Genomic DNA, 15,672 nt, shown 5'->3' on the forward strand with positions numbered 1-15,672 from the left:
TCCCGCTCAGCTTTCACCGTTGGATGGACAACGATCTATGAAAGTCCCAAGAGAGAAATAAGCCCCACACGTTTTTCTTCCCTGCGCCCCACAGCTCTCAAAACCCTAATATTTTTATCAGTGTATTTTCCTGAGAGCTGACAGCTGTATTTATAATAAAATAAATACGTGTAGGCACAGATTAGGTGTAGGAGGCGTGAATTCTCTCTTCTTGGGCTAGGAGACATTGGGCCAGTCCAGGGACCAGATACAAGGAATAAAGATGAGCCTCAAATAAATTAATTTATCTATGGTCAGCCCAGACCATAATTAATTTATAAATATCAGTTCATTCCACTAGAGAACCGATACTGACTTACCCCTTTATTGCCGGTGATGAGTCGGGGGCTTGTATTTAGACTTATTAAATCTCCGTATTTAAAATATCCGACATCCATTAATTAATTAGAGCTCTGACAGCTTAAATTAATTAATCTCTTTATAAATCCTTAAGCAGTACCACTCAAACTTTATTATTGCGCCTGAACTTAATCAACCTGCAGGGTTTAGCGCAATAAACCTTATTGAGCTCCTTAAGGGGATGTCATTATCCTATACCGGATACGGGTACTAATACAGATAATCAAATATCATATATTAACCGCTATCACCGAAGATACAGAGTACTCGAGTTAGTATATAACTTTCACCCATAGTAAGTCAAAGTGATATACGAATTAACATATATATCTGAATACTTATTAGTATTAAGATCTTATAAGTCACCGAGATCTTGATTCTTCACTTAAGTCAGATAGAAGAATACATCTCAACTGTGGTCCTATCAATACGTAATGACGTACCAGTATAGACAAGTAGTCAAGACAAACTACTTCCATCTATACCGCAGCCTAAACCAATAACTTGTCCTAGAGTTATTTCGGCTGTGATTATATTATATCTCTTAAGGTTATTCCAATTATATGGTCTTCTGTGATCTACAACACACCATATAATCTACTTATATAGAGATAAAGAACATACATATGCAATCATGAACACAATCAGATAGGAGATTAGATAGTGAACTTAGGAAACATTGTATACAAACATAAAACGTTCTTGCTTTCAGTATACAAATCCAACAATCTCCCACTTATACTAAAGCAAACTTTTAGTATACAATGCGTCTATTTACCAATCACCTAACACTTCTCCCACTTATACTTAAAGTTTCCTAAGTGGGTGGCATCAATCTGGCATCAATCGCATTCCCATCTTTCAATGACCATTTGCGATAAGCCTTTTGTGAAAGATCAGTAGGTTTCTCCAATATGTGAGAATTTATTCTTTGAGCACAAAAACCTCGATTTACGAATAATCGTATAACTTGGTACTTACTCTCCATGTGTTTAACCCCTTGTGGTTCTTGGATTCCTTAGAGTTCGCAACTGCACTTGAGGTATCACGAAGGTGATGCTCCCACGCAAACTAGGAATTACCCTTAGATCCTGGAGGTAGTGGTCAAACCAAAAGGTTTTACCTCCCAAGAAAAAACACATAGCTCGAGGTAATTATTCTTTGTTCCGGTCAGCCTGGAAATCCGAAATCGTATAATCCAAAAAGGGAACTAAACTGTCTAGCTGGTAAACTATCCTTATTCTCTAGTCATGGACTTGAGAATATAATTTACCACAGTTCAGTGTCTTAACTAGGACTATACTGATATCTTACAACCATGCTAATTGCATAGCAAAAATAAGATCTCGTACATAGTAATCCATACATGAAGCTATCTACTGCGAAAACGTAGAATACTGTCTTCATTTCCTCAACCTCAACAGGCATCTTAAGACATAGTCTTTAGATAAAGGAACGCCATATCTAAAAGGTAGCAATCCTTTCTTGGCGGTATTCATACTAAAACGAGCATTCACAGTATCAATGTAAGACACTCGAGATAAGCCCAACATCCTTTTCTAGTGATCCCTTATAACCTTGATCACAGAGACGTATACTGTACCTCCTTAGTCTTTCATCTGAGACTGTTCGGATAACCATTGCTTTATGTCTTGATAATAGCTCCATATTGTCGCCAATTAGGAGGATATTATCTACATAAAATGCAAGATAAACCACATCACCGATGACACGAGAGCGATTGACACGAGATGTTTCTCTCCCTCCCTCACGTAACCTCGATGGTTTAAGTGAGCTGCTATGGGTAAAATGATCCGAATGTTCTGAGCATGGCACTGGCGAAAATATCATCATAACCTATACCTTCACACTGGGCATAACCTTTCGCCACCAGTCTAGCTTTAAAAGCTACGACCTTGCTCATTCGGACTTATCATTCTCTTGTATACTCACTTGCAACCTACGGCCTTACGGCATTCTGGTAGCAAGATTTTCTTAGTATACAACCATATTCTTAATGGATTGCTCCATTGAGGCGTGCCAGAAAACTACATTCTCGTCTTCCACTAATTCCAAGTAGATATCTGGGTCGATTCTCTTATATTCACTACCAGGGACTAAATCCAAAGATTCTCCCAAGAACATAAATCGATCGGGTTGTCCCACAACCCTCCCACTACAATGGATCTGTGGTGGCACATGTGTGTCAACAGTGCGTGCAGTGTCTTGTGGTACAAAACTCTTGCACACTTGGCTTGGGTGATGGAATCGCCTGTCTAATGTCTTCAATCTCTTGAATTACACTATCTGACTTGGATTAATGATTACTCCCATAGTCCACTTCTAAGAATCGTGTGTCATTGCTAATAACCATCTTCTGATTCTTTAGGACTAATTGCAAAGATACATAACTCATCATCGAACATATTTTTCCAAGAGTGACCTATTTCTTCTCTCCACCACACCATTTTATATAGGGATTACATGGTGTAGTAAACTGGGTTGGAATCCCAAACACTGACAATGAATCAGAAAAGATCATTCCTAACACATTATTGGCCCTTTATCCCCTTTGTCATGAATGACCTGGTCTCCATCTTTTCCTCTATACAGGATTCGCAGGTTCGAAATAGTACAACCTGGATTGAATCCAATGTACTTATTTAGACACGAGCCTTTGGATCCTATTAAGATAGATGTGACCTATTTCTAGGGTATCAATATATGTGTAAGATCCTCATGAGAGATTAGCCTTAACTTTTCTCTTTCTTTTGTTCGATGATGTAAATGCAATATAAAGGTATTTTGTAGACAAGTTATAGTATGAAGAGAGATGTTCAAAATACCAGAATAGACAACTTTGTCATTTCTTATGATAGAAACACCACTATCAAAAATGACATAAGATCCATCTATTCAAAATTTTGGAACATGATAAGGAACTCTCAAAAAACTAAACTATGTCTTTAGAACTTAAAGACAAGGCTTCAATTGCAACAACTGCGACTCTAGTCACGTTGCCTATGAAGACAATCATCTCATCACTTCTCAGCTTCCTTGTCAGCTTAAAAAGCCATGCAAGGTGTAACAATCATTATCAGTTTCTCTCGTTATCCACTACTCACAACTGAGTAGAAAATGAGCTGATATGTCTCAGTTACTATAGCAAGTGAAGTACCTTAACCCTTTGCCTTGAGTATTGAAAGAAAAAATCTTCAATACTCAATCTTATCACACCACTACTCCCACTATTTCCCTTGTCTTTCTTGCCCCTTGGACCCTTCTTCTTCCCGTCATTCGACGAAGAAGATGGCTCTCCTTTGGCAATAACAAGTGCTTGCACATCTCTTTCCCACAACTTCCTTAGCCGTAACTAGAGCATTCAACAACTCAAAAAGAGTATTATCTTTCTTGCTCATAACAGCGTTGAGGCGGAAGTTCTTAATTAAAAGACTTGGGAAGAGAGTTCAGGATAATATCGACTTTTGCCTCACCGTCGATACTTCCACAGAGCAAGTCAAATCCGTCAAAATTTGCATGACATGCTCGTGCACTGAGCTGTGCTCATTCATAAAAATAACGAGATTACTCTCATCAAATTTAAATGAGCAGCTCAGTCCAACTCTCCGAACACTTTCTTGAGATTCAGCATGATGCTAATAGCATCGTCCATGCCCTGATGTTGAAGCTACAAGGTTTGTGTCATTATACTCATAATATAGCATATAGCCACATTATTCGTCTTATGCCACCTTTTATGTAATTCATTTTTCTCATCAGTTGACTCATTGTTCGGACCATAAGAACGTGGAGTAGTAAGCAACACAAAGAAAACTTGTGTTAATTTGTGATAAAGATAAAAATCCAAAACTGCGTTTCCATTTTATATATGTGGACCGGTTAAAAGACTTTGTGCAAGAATAAAGAAACAGGAGACATAGACATATCTGAAGGTAACGAACATAAAGCACATAATTCGTAACAATAATATTGTAACCTTTTGATAAAACAATATTAATGAAACCTCCAACTGCCCAAGAAAACTCACGAGTAAGCCACGATAGGGTGAACGTTTACCATGATTTCCTTAACCAGACTATTTACCTAGTCGTTTAACTTCCATCCATGTCAACTTAACCTTTTGACAAAGGAAATTAATAGTCGGACTTTAACTAGACCATATCATTTTCAAGAAGGGACTCCGATGGGGAGTTGTACATTGTACTTGAAATGATATCTAAGCAGCGACCACAATTTAACCTCGATAGTTAAATTCTCGAAATTAGCATACTCACGAGGACCATACCGCTTTCAATTTAACCTCTTGGTTATCTTATTTAAAATCCATCCTCTAAAGTACTTATGAGAATCATACGAGTAAGCCACGATAGGGTGGACGTTTACCGCATAACTCCCACTACTTAAATGGATTTAAATATTTTTAATAGAAATCTCAACTTAACAAACTTGTGAAATCAAATATGAAGTAAGCCACGATAGGGTGAACGTTTACTCATATTCTCAATCACTTTGTCTTGAGACCGCATGTGGAGGTCTACATAATTTTAAGAATAAAAATTATTTAGTAATAACCACAATCTAACTTTGAAATTAAATTCTCGAATTTGACATACTCACTAGGACCATGCCGCATTCAATTTAATTTCTTAGTTATCTTATTTAAAATCCATCCTCTAAAGTACTTATGAAAATCATACGAGTAAGCCACGATAGGGTGGACGTTTACCGCATAACTCCCACTACTTAAATGGATTTAAATATTTTGAATAGAAGTCTCAACTCAACAAACTTGTGAAATCGAACATGAAGTAAGCCACGATCGTGTGGACGTTTACTCCCATCCTCAATCACTTTGTCTTGAGACCGTTTGTGGTAATTTAAATAATTTTTAATCATCTATAAAATTATTAATACAGCTTAGTCTTTTTCTTTCAAAAGGTTTGATCATGCTCAACACATAATCCTAAACATGCTCTTCTAGAACGCAACATGTAAAACATGCTCGCAGAATTCTAAAACATGCTTAAGAAAATGGTAAACCTAGCATGCTTGTCTAAGCGCAGTTAATAAACACATATTAACAAGCAGAGACAAAAACAGCATGCAAAGAGCATAAAGGATTAACACCACGACATGCAAAGAACATAATTAAAGAATTAAATTCTTCGTGACCCATTCGTGGAACCCCAATTTCTAATATATTACATTTAAAACAGAAAAGAAAAGGCTCAAAAACGTAAAACTCGGCCCGAACAGCTTCATCAGGCCCGTCTTTGAAAATAGGGTTTGGGCCCCCTAGGGTTTGTAGAAAACTCGCGCCTACCTAGGGTTTGGGACCCCTTAGGCGGCGCCGCCACCTGCTCTTGACAGCAGCTGGAGCAGCCTGGGTACCTGGTCTCGGCAGTCTCGGCGCACAGGCAGCAGCTCGGCAGCAGCGGCCGCGCGACGCCTGCCGGGCGCGCAGCGTGCAAAGCGCGCACGCGCAGCCCTGGGCGCGCACAGCCCCTGCTCGCCCCCGTCCAGCCATGCCTCGCCCCGCCACCAGCCCACCTCCTCGCACAACATCCAGCACCGAGAGCAGCAGCGGCCGCGCGGCGCCTGACTGGGCACGCTGTGCACGGCGTGCGAGCACCCGCGCGCGCGCAGCCCCTCGGCGCCCGCAGCCCCATCTGCCCGGTCCCGTACGCAGCCAACCTCCGTTCTTCGATGTTGATTCGTCGTCGTTCTCGTCTCGATTTCCAACAATTACAGATTACAAAGGAAAAACAAAACAAATTGAAATCCTAATCTAACCACGGATTTTTCTCGTGGTGAAAAACGATTACAACGTCAAAACGACGTATCCCACGAATCAACAGACCACGAAGAACAGCATTAGTAAAAACAACGCACATTATTAATCGTACATAAATTAATAATAGAGCCAAGAAATTAATCCTGGGCTCTGATACCAATTGAAGGAATATTAAACTGAATTAACGTTCCGCTTTGCCCGATGATCGTTTCTTGGATTATTATTAATTTATCATACAACGATTAATCCTAACATGCTCCTATGAATTTAACAGCTGCACGTTGGAGTTCAGAAATACCTGAAGAATTCAGAAGAATTCGCAGATTCGCATCTGAACAGACCAGTCAGCTTCAAGCCTTCGTTTGAAGCCCCAAACGTCCTCAAATCGTATTTCGCCCCGAAATACGACTTCTTCGTCTTCGAGAGAGCTTTCCGTGGCCGCCTGATTCGTCTGAATCGGAGTTCTGTGGAGGAAGTTATGACCGTTTTACGGAGACTGCCAGAACTTGGTTTCCTGCGAAAATCTGACTCCAGCTCTGATCTTCTCGACTGTATCCCGCTCAGCTTTCACCGTTGGATGGACAACGATCTATGAAAGTCCCAAGAGAGAAATAAGCCCCACACGTTTTTCTTCCCTGCGCCCCACAGCTCTCAAAACCCTAATATTTTTATCAGTGTATTTTCCTGAGAGCTGACAGCTGTATTTATAATAAAATAAATACGTGTAGGCACAGATTAGGTGTAGGAGGCGTGAATTCTCTCTTCTTGGGCTAGGAGACATTGGGCCAGTCCAGGGACCAGATACAAGGAATAAAGATGGGCCTCAAATAAATTAATTTATCTATGGTCAGCCCAGACCATAATTAATTTATAAATATCAGTTCATTCCACTAGAGAACCGATACTGACTTACCCCTTTATTGCCGGTGATGAGTCGGGGGCTTGTATTTAGACTTATTAAATCTCCGTATTTAAAATATCCGACATCCATTAATTAATTAGAGCTCTGACAGCTTAAATTAATTAATCTCTTTATAAATCCTTAAGCAGTACCACTCAAACTTTATTATTGCGCCTGAACTTAATCAACCTGCAGGGTTTAGCGCAATAAACCTTATTGAGCTCCTTAAGGGGATGTCATTATCCTATACCGGATACGGGTACTAATACAGATAATCAAATATCATATATTAACCGCTATCACCGAAGATACAGAGTACTCGAGTTAGTATATAACTTTCACCCATAGTAAGTCAAAGTGATATACGAATTAACATATATATCTGAATACTTATTAGTATTAAGATCTTATAAGTCACCGAGATCTTGATTCTTCACTTAAGTCAGATAGAAGAATACATCTCAACTGTGGTCCTATCAATACGTAATGACGTACCAGTATAGACAAGTAGTCAAGACAAACTACTTCCATCTATACCGCAGCCTAAACCAATAACTTGTCCTAGAGTTATTTCGGCTGTGATTATATTATATCTCTTAAGGTTATTCCAATTATATGGTCTTCTGTGATCTACAACACACCATATAATCTACTTATATAGAGATAAAGAACATACATATGCAATCATGAACACAATCAGATAGGAGATTAGATAGTGAACTTAGGAAACATTGTATACAAGCATAAAACGTTCTTGCTTTCAGTATACAAATCCAACACGTTCTTCCTTAACGGTTGCATCCTCTTTCACGGTAGTTGGCACCTCATGAACGGCATTAACTTTGATTGGAAGCTTGGCCAAAAACTTATCTTCAATGACTTCCTCATCCTGCAAATTATCAAGAAAATCTTGTATAATTATGTCCTCTTCCGAGCTGGTGCACATCAGTTTCTTCTTAGCAACATTCTGGCGCGTGTTGTGCAGAGCTGGGGTGGTGTTCAGAGCTGAGCTCGTTAGCGCTGGCGGTAAAGTTTCTGCTCTGTCCTCCAGCGGCAGAGCTGGAGTAGTCAGCGCTGGCAGAATAGGCATAGATGAAGTAGTCAGCGCTGGCGGAATGGGCATAGATGGAGTAATCAGCGCTGGTGGAATAGGCATAGCTGAAGTAGTCAGCGCTGTCGGAATAAGCAGAGCTGGCGAAAGACAGTTAGCTCTAAAAATTTCTACTTCTTCCTCCTGGTCAGCAATCTCCACAAGAGAACAGATATGCATTGAAGAGTTAGAAATAATAGGCTTTGTATTAAAAACGGAGAATGTTACCGATCTACCAGACCCGGCTATGCTCAAAGTTCCAGAACCCACATCAATGCGCGTCTGGGTAGTAGCCATAAAAGGCCGACCAAGTAGAACAAGTTGCCCATTCTTTCCTATAATGCCATGCCCTGCCTCGAGCACCACAAAATCGGCTAGTATCGTGATTCCTCTCACCATGACTTCAACATCTTTTAACATACCACGAGTGCTACAATTTGCCCCATCAGCTAATTGAAGTCTTGTTTTCGTGCTTTTAAGCTCCTCTTCCTTCCTGCCCAATTTCTGAAAAATAGCATATGACATCAAATTGACTGCCGCACCCAAGTCTAACATACCCGCGAATTCTCCAGCTCGACCCAAGCTAATACCAATAATGAAACTCCCTGGATCTTCTTTCTTTGGTAATGGTTGGGTTGGATCGACAATTGATGGTGGCAGAGGCGGGCTGGGCTTCAGTGGTTGATATGGCGTACTTGATTTGTGAAGTCTCTACTCTGGCCTTATCAACTCTGGCGCTCTCCTCTGCTCTGTCATCCTTCTCCTCTGCTCTGGCTGCCAAGTCAGAGATGTCAGCCTAGTCTGCTCTGGCATCCTCGCCAGAGCTAGCACTTGATGAGTTTGGCTCTGCTGCTGCTGTAGCTGGTCCATCGTGCCCGACAGTTGCCCCACAGTTGTCTCGAGGCGTTTGATAGTGGCAGCCTGAGACTCCATACTTTGCTTGGTCATCTCAAAGTTTTGCTTACTAACATCCATAAAAGCCTGCATAGTCTCCTCCAGGGACTATTTTTGCGGAGGTATTGGCTGTTGTGGAGCATTCTGGAATTGTTGAGCAGGCTGAAAATTCCTTTGGTGTTGACCTCTCCATCCACCATTGCTTTGATTATAATTTATGCTCTGTGCAGGGACAGGTGCAGCTTCCGTATGGCTCATCTTGATCTGCTGTACTTCGCGCGTGATTGACGCTAATTGCTTTTGTAGCTCGTACTGGTTCGTCACAGCGCTGGCCTCAACTCTCTTTCCACGCACCGACTTTTGTTGAGAGCTCTCCGCTAATGTTTTGAATATCTCCTTCAGCTCTGTAGCAGTCCTCCAAGCTATGTTCCCTCCTGCGGTGCTGTCCACCATAAATTGGGCAGTTTGCACTAACCCATCGTAGAAAACTTGCATCAACATCACGTTGGGGAATTGATGTTGCGGGCACTGGCGGAGGAGTTCTTGGAATCTATCCCATGCTTCATGTAGGGGCTCGTCCACTCCTTGGGTGAATTCCATGATTTGCGTTCTGAGCTCCTGTATCTTGTGGCTCGGATAGTACTTTAGCATGAACTTCTCACAAGCTTCTCCCCAAGTGGTGATAGAATTGGGCGGCAGAGTTAGCATCCATGTTCTCGCCCGATCTTTAAGTGCATAGGGGAAGCACTTGAGCTTAAGTTGGTCCTCCGTGAGCTTCAGCAATGGAATGGTTTGAACTTGTGTGCAAAAATCACGGATGAATTGTAGGGCATCTTCACTCGGCATCCCATGGAACAGAGGTAGAAGACTTGAATCATTCGGCTTTAGATTGTAATCTCTGACGGCGGGTGGAAGCACAATAGCCGATGTGTTGGTGTCTCCGATGACGGGCCGGGTGAAATCTCCCATGTACTCCATGATCTGATCCATACACAACACTTAACACACGGATTAAACGCACTGGATGGGAGGAAAAGAAAAGTAAAAAAAAAATAAAAACGTAAAGTAAAGAAAATAAGAAAAACGGAAAGAAAAGTGACACAATTAAACGCCTAAAACCTTCCCCGGCAACGGCGCCAAAATTTGACTCAACCTAGAACACCTCTAGTTTGACTTGCAATAGAACAAGGACATCCTAGTGATGGTAAGTTGACCCAGTGTCATCTCTCAAGGAAGATCTTTAAGGGCTTTTAATTATGTCACAAGAAAGCAGTAAAGGTTGGGATTATTAACTAAAACTTGGAAAGTAAATTTACGTGAAATTAAACTTAACTAGGCAAAAAGGAATTATTAACTAATGCTCGTAATTTAAACTTAACTAAAAACTTAATCTAAAAATTATCTAGGCGAATTAAACTATTAAACCCTAGGCAAGAATTTAAAGAACTTAAATTAAAGAATTAACTAGACAAATCAAATTTAAATAACTTTAATCAAAACTTCTAATCTAATCTAACTAGGCAAAAACTAAATTGCATAATTTAAAGAAAGCATCATAAAAACGCATAAGTAAATTTGCAGAATTTAAAGAAAGCATAAGTAAAAGCAAATAAATAAACTTGATTAAAGAAATACCATAATTCGTCTCGAGAAGTAATCTGTCACGTAATTACAACTCTACATGGGAACTAATCTAATACATGAATTTAAAGAACTATAAACTAAACTAACTAGAACAGAAATCGAAACTAGAACTATGAAAGCAATAAACCTAAGCTTTAGCTAACTTGGCGAAACTAAAGATTAGGGCACGGAATTGATATTTTACAATGAAAAGTATGACCCTATTTATAGACTTCAAATCCTTCTGGATCACCATGGAAGTTGCCATGCAAAGTAGAATTCTAAAGGCAATAGAATCGTGCAAGATAAGGCAACTTCCAGCTGTGACGCGTGCTCTGGAAATCATCTCCTCCCTATCGGAAATCGTGGCTCTCGCCAGCGGAACGGCTTCCGCTCTGGCTTTCTCCAGCGGAATGGGTCGCCAGCGGAATGGTGATTTCTCTGGCTATCGCCAGAGGAGCGGTGATTTCTCTGGCTATCCAATTCCGCTGTAATGGACTTCTATCCCCTCTGCTCTGACTTTCAACTTCTCTGGTGATGACTTCGCTACACTGGATTCTTGATTTCGCTGACTCCAGAGAAATGGTGATTTCTCTGTCGTTTGATTCCTCTGCACTTATGACTCCAGCAGCGAAGTGATTTCTCTGGCGCTTTTCGCGCTCGCCTTGATTCCTCTGACATTTCCGATTCCTCTGGCGCTTTTTCAGAGGAATGGTTATTTCGCTGCTCGGGAGCTTGGATTTCTCTGGCATCCCATTTCGCTGCTCTGGCATGTGGGGCTTTGCTTCTCTTACATGCCAGAGTATGCACAAAAACACGATTCTTAGCCCAAACTCTCCAGAATTTGCACTCTTCATCTCGAAAACCTAAATCTCCTGCAAAGCATAAAATACACCATAAAACGCACCAATTTCCAGAAGATTTAACTTAAAATATGCACATGCAAACCCCTAAAATTAGAACAATTAAGCATAAATCAACCCCCCCACACTTAGCCTATTGCTTGTCCTCAAGCAAAATCCATATGAATCCTAGGAAGAGATTGATTTCAACAATGCTATTTTCCATCCAAACGTTCTCAAAGTGAATTCAAAATTTTACAATCAACACACATCTCTCGTTCATGCAAGTAATTCTAAGTTTAAGAAGCAACAAAGGAGTAATGTAAGCAATTCGATCAGACCCAATTCTCCGCTAGAAGTGAATTCCCTATGTGATCGCCTTTATAATCAATATCACCATTTTTCACACTTTGTGTGCTTAAGATTTTCGACAGTTGAGCCATAATTCATGAAATAAAAACCATTTGGATGTAATCCAAAGTCGTTTCACGTGGTTTCCCATGCTCATAGTTAGACTAGAGGAGCAGAGACTCAGAGCTATCACATTTCAGAACAGGCCAGATGTTTCAGAGCTGGCGATTTTGAATTTTGAAGTTGGCAATTCGTCCAACAATTTCACAGATAAGGTACGATCGTAGGCAATCACAATAACAACACTCCTTCTAGTATCTACCGGACAAATCACGTTTTACTAACTTACAATCATGTTGCAACAAAACTCAAATTCTTTGCACAAACAAGAAACATATATCAAGAGTAAAACAAGAATAACCACCATTCATTCACAAACTCGAAATTCGCATCGAAAACCATCTACTCTTCCACAAATTCATAAAAATTAGCAAGATTCGAGACCAAAAACTAAGCATAGAATGACTAATCTCGCCCAATTGAAAATATAAGCACAATAAAACACCCCCCACACTTAAAGCATGCCATGTCCTCAGGGCACAAAAGAAATAAAAAGAGTTAAGAAAACGTCCCTGATTATCGGCATTGAGAAACTGAAGCATCGTGCAAGGTGGTGAATAAGGGGCTTTTCGGTCTGTTGCAGAGTGGAGAGTTGCAGCGAGCGCGGAAAAGTACCGCGCTGAAAAAGTGCAGCGCGGTTGGCAGAGACGCGCTGGCGAGGCTGTGCTGTCGGCAGAGGTAAAACTGCAGCGCTGAAGTCAAAACATGAACACCACATCAAAGTATCCGCGCAAGCAACCAAAACTTAGGAAAAACAAAACAAAAATGGAAAACAAAGAAAAACAAAAACTAAAAACAAACCAACGGTGGGTTGCCTCCCACCAAGCGCTAGAGTTAAAGTCGCCAGCCCGATGTAGAGGATCCCTTAACCAAAATCGCTGTGAAACGTCAGCTGACTTAGTCCTCGTGAAAGCACATCATCCTCCAGTTCAGCTGCGGGTCCTCTTAGTGAGCAAGCAGAGCTCATCACATTCATCATTTTCTCGAACCAAGAGTTATGTCGAGATCTCTCCTCTTTCTTCTCTTCCAAAGGTGGTGCACTCTGCACTCTTAGCACGACATTATCCTTGCACGGCAGCACATCAGCCCGTTCTTCCTTAACGGTTGCATCCTCTTTCACGGTAGTTGGCACCTCATGAACGGCATTAACTTTGATTGGAAGCTTGGCCAAAAACTTATCTTCAATGACTTCCTCATCCTGTAAATTATCAAGAAAATCTTGTATAATTATGTCCTCTTCCGGGCTGGTGCACATCAGTTTCTTCTTAGCAACATTCTGGCGCGTGTTGTGCAGAGCTGGGGTGGTGTTCAGAGCTGAGCTCGTTAGCGCTGGCGGTAAAGTTTCTGCTCTGTCCTCCAGCGGCAGAGCTGGAGTAGTCAGCGCTGGCAGAATAGGCATAGATGAAGTAGTCAGCGCTGGCGGAATGGGCATAGATGGAGTAATCAGCGCTGGTGGAATAAGCATAGCTGAAGTAGTCAGCACTGTCGGAATAAGCAGAGCTGGCGAAAGACAGTTAGCTCTAAAAATTTCTACTTCTTCCTCCTGGTCAGCAATCTCCACAAGAGAACAGATATGCATTGAAGAGTTAGAAATAATAGGCTTTGTATTAAAAACGGAGAATGTTACCGATCTACCAGACCCGGCTATGCTCAAAGTTCCAGAACCCACATCAATGCGCGTCAGGGTAGTAGCCATAAAAGGCCGACCAAGTAGAACAAGTTGCCCATTCTTTCCTATAATGCCATGCCCTGCCTCGAGCACCACAAAATCGGCTAGTATCGTGATTCCTCTCACCATGACTTCAACATCTTTTAACATACCACGAGTGCTACAATTTGCCCCATCAGCTAATTGAAGTCTTGTTTTCGTGCTTTTAAGCTCCTCTTCCTTCCTGCCCAATTTCTGAAAAATAGCATATGGCATCAAATTGACTGCCGCACCCAAGTCTAACATACCCGCGAATTCTCCAGCTCGACCCAAGCTAATACCAATCATGAAACTCCCTGGATCTTCTTTCTTTGGTAATGGTTGGGTTGGATCGACAATTGATGGTGGCAGAGGCGGGCTGGGCTTCGGTGGTTGATATTGCGTACTTGATTTGTGAAGTCTCTGCTCTGGCCTTATCAACTCTGGCGCTCTCCTCTGCTCTGTCATCCTTCTCCTCTGCTCAGGCTGCCAAGTCAGAGATGTCAGCCTAGTCTGCTCTGGCATCCTCGCCAGAGCTAGCACTTGATGAGTTTGGATCTGCTGCTGCTGTAGCTGGTCCATCGTGCCCGACAGTTGCCCCACAGTTGTCTCGAGGCGTTTGATAGTGGCAGCTTGAGACTCCATACTTTGCTTGGTCATCTCAAAGTTTTGCTTACTAACCTCTATAAAAGCCTGCATAGTCTCCTCCAGGGACTGTTTTTGCGGAGGTATTGGCTGTTGTGGAGCATTCTGGAATTGTTGAGCAGGCTGAAAATTCCTTTGGTGTTGACCTCTCCATCCACCATTGCTTTGATTATAATTTATGCTCTGTGCAGGGACAGGTGCAGCTTCCGTATGGCTCATCTTGATCTGCTGTACTTCGCGCGTGATTGACGCTAATTGCTTTTGCAGCTCGTACTGGTTCGTCACAGCGCTGGCCTCAACTCTCTTTCCACGCACCGACTTTTGTTGAGAGCTCTCCGCTAATGTTTTGAATATCTCCTTCAGCTCTGTAGCAGTCTTCCAAGCTATGTTCCCTCCTGCGGTGCTGTCCACCATAAATTGGGCAGTTTGCACTAACCCATCGTAGAAAACTTGCATCAACATCACGTTGGGGAATTGATGTTGCGGGCACTGGCGGAGGAGTTCTTGGAATCTATCCCATCACTACTAGAAAAACGCTCATAGATAACGGATTTTATCCGTTATCTATGAGCAAAAAAACCGTTGTGTATAGTGGTGTTATCTATTCTATACGTCATACACAACGGTTTCAAACCGTTATGTATAGTAGCATAGATAACGGTATGATGCGTCATACATAACAGTACGCATCCGTTATCTATAAAGGTTATACATAACGGTTTTTCACCGTTATGTATTAAGATTTTTCCGTTATGTATTAATTTTTTTTATATTTTTTTTATCATAGTTAACAGTTTTTTGCACTTTTTATAACGGTTTTAACCGTTATCTTTGATAGAATACATAACGGTTTTTCACCGTTATGTATTAAGATTTTTCCGTTATGTATTAATTTTTTTTTTTAATCATAGTTAACAGTTTTTTGCACTTTTTATAACGGTTTTAACCGTTATCTTTGATAGAATACATAACGGTTTTTTGCACTTTTTATAACTATTTTTTGCACTTTTTATAACGATTTTTGCAGTTTTTATAACGATTTTAACCGTTATATTTGATTAGAATACATAACGATTTTTTGCACCTTTTATAACAGTTTTTTTGCACTTTTTATAATTGTAGTATATTTTTAAATTTTGCAATTTTTATAAAATGACAAAATGATAAAATCAACAATAACAATTTTATATATCATCCAAAATATTCATACCATCCAAATGAACCAAGTATCAAGTATACATCATCATTGCATATTCGATTCAAAATTGAAAGTACCAACTATCTTATAGCTAAAACAAAAATCTA

Source organism: Salvia miltiorrhiza, chromosome 4, assembly GCF_028751815.1.
Source record: "Salvia miltiorrhiza cultivar Shanhuang (shh) chromosome 4, IMPLAD_Smil_shh, whole genome shotgun sequence".
In the NCBI taxonomy this organism is placed as follows: Eukaryota; Viridiplantae; Streptophyta; class Magnoliopsida; order Lamiales; family Lamiaceae; genus Salvia; species Salvia miltiorrhiza.